A 2,615-nucleotide genomic window follows, 5' to 3' on the forward strand; every position below is an offset into this window, starting at 1 on the left:
GGGCAAGTACTCAGTTATGATACTAGGCAGTCAAATGCTTATTATACATTGATTTAGAAATATGAAAGTAAAAAACAGGGAGAAGGGGGGGAAATAAGCAGAACTAGTTTAAGATAGTAGCTTCCACTGGAAAGTAGAGCCTGGGGTTAAGGGCAAAGGTAGGAAGGAGACTGCTGTTTTCACTTTGAACTTTTTAGCGCTCTTTGATTATTTTATAAATTATGTGCATGTAGTAATTGATTAAAACAACAACTTAGTCTCATATCAAGGCAATCAGTTCAACTTATAAAGTTGTCACTATCAACTTCATTTATAAGTTCCCTACTCAGAATTCCAAACTCATTGTCTTAGAAATATTATAAAATGATGGTTGGTTTCCCAAGTCAGCTTTCTGAAGGCATTTAACCCATAAGGATATAAAAATATGATACAAAGTATTATTTCAAGTAGTCATAAATACCATGAGATTTTCCGTGGGAAACTGCATTCTAGGAACTCAGGATGCTGGTATCCGCCCCAGTCCTACCCACTTGCTCTTCTGCACCCAGGTGCAGCCAAGGAATATTTTAAAGGTAGAATGTATAAGGGACATGGGAAGGGGACGGGCAGGAGAGGACCTGGACCTGGCAAGGTGCACAGTCAAGAGACCCACTGTAACAGGTCAACTCTGTTTGCATTAGAGAAAATACTGCTGGAGAGCCCTCTGGCCCAAAGGTGGACGGGGTTCATCAGCAAGACAAACCTCCCTTGCCAGAACCGGTTTGGCTCAGTGGATGGAGCACTGCCCCAAGGAGCATGAGGTATAAAATAAATATGATAGTCTTTGACAAGGAAACAGGAAGGGGACGGGCAGGAGAGGACCTGGACCTGGCAAGGTGCACAGTCAAGAGACCCACTGTAACAGGTCAACTCTGTTTGCATTAGAGAAAATACTGCTGGAGAGCCCTCTGGCCCAAAGGTGGACGGGTTCATCAGCAAGACAAACCTCCCTCTTTGCTCCCAACAACCCATTCTGCTCATCAACTGGGTAGCAAATACATCATTGCAAGTATTAATTAACAATCATTATTTTTCCACCATGCCATAAAGCTGCTATAGAATAAACAGTATCTTCATTTCATTCACTAAAACTTTGCAGCTTGTATCATCACTATACTGGATTTTTTTAAAAGATGACAAACTGTGTGATCCTGAGCAAGTTACTTAAAGCCTCACTTCACTCATCTCTAAATTGGGAATAATAACACCTACCTCACTGGGTCATGAGAAAAGTAGAGGAAATGATGTATATAAAACAAGTAGGGGCAGGTATATGTCAGCCTCTGGTTGTCCCATCCTCTACCCCCACCCAGACTGGTTTCTGACATGTAAACAAAGTCACAAATTATATACATGCTTTTAACAACAACAACAAAACCTGACAACACCATGCATAATACATTAACATTTTTAAAAAATTAATTATATGAGCAGATTTATAAGTGTTCATTCTTTTTCCTAAACCTTAGTTTTATGTTCCAAGCACTAACCCAATTTGCAATTTTAATTCAGCTAAACTAAGTTCAGTTGATTCAGCTAGACTAAAAAGAGGGTTAAGAATGCAAGACATTATAAAAAACACAGCATTCTTCTTTGGTTAAAGACTTCCAACCCTTATACGTAACAATATCTAAACAGTCCGCTAAAAACAATACCTTAAAAGACCTCAAGGTCTTACAACTTTAAAAAAAAAATGAAACTGACCGATAATCGATCCCTCAGATGTACCACAAACCTGAGATGAAATAACACACAAAAGGAAGTAAAGGTCTAAGTATCTGCGACCATCAAAAACTTCCCATTTGGGGCCATTTCTATCAGACCTTCCTCTGAGGGGTCATTTCCAAAATCCACAAAGTCCCAACATGAGAACACCATTATTTTTTTTAAATCAATTCCCAAACGACAAAGCTAATTAGGTAGAATAGAACCAACTGACCCACAGCCAAGTTCTCCTTCCCCTACCAAGTATTCCAAGTTAGGACAGTGGCCCGGAAATAAGGATCAGTCCAACTCCAGCACATCCCAGCCACGAAGCTAAAAGGTGCAGGCTACCTGGAGATTCATTCACTCTTTCAAAGTATGCCTCTCAGACCCAAGATCTGGAGACTGCCATGAGCATGTAATAATCTCTCGTATTTTTTTTAAGCGATAACCAGAAAGTATGAGCTCAGTCGTGTGGCCTCTCCGGGGGCATCAACACCACCGCCAAGGGTTAAGGGGTTCGTCTACATAAAACGTGGGTTTCGAGATATCCAAAATGCAGGGCCCTACAGTGACACGCATAGAAAGGGTCAAAGAAACCTGGTGCGGCGGCGAAGACAAGTTGGAAGGGTGCTTGACTCGAGGGAATGGGTGGAGGGCTGGAGAGGCGCTGTGGAGGAGGGAATGGGGTGCAACCCCGGTATTTCGCGGCGGCCAAGGTATCCCCAGGTCCTTTGGTGGCGGAGCAGCCAGGGCGCAGGGGAGAAGCCAGAAGGCTGACCCGGGGCTGGGGCGAGGCAGGGACCACACCTCCCAGCCAGCACGGCAGGCAGAGGCCGGGCCCCGGAGGCGACCCCGGGTGCTGGGACGGG

The sequence above is a fragment of the Myotis davidii genome, unplaced genomic scaffold (assembly GCF_000327345.1).
Source record: "Myotis davidii unplaced genomic scaffold, ASM32734v1 scaffold415, whole genome shotgun sequence".
In the NCBI taxonomy this organism is placed as follows: domain Eukaryota; kingdom Metazoa; phylum Chordata; class Mammalia; order Chiroptera; family Vespertilionidae; genus Myotis; species Myotis davidii.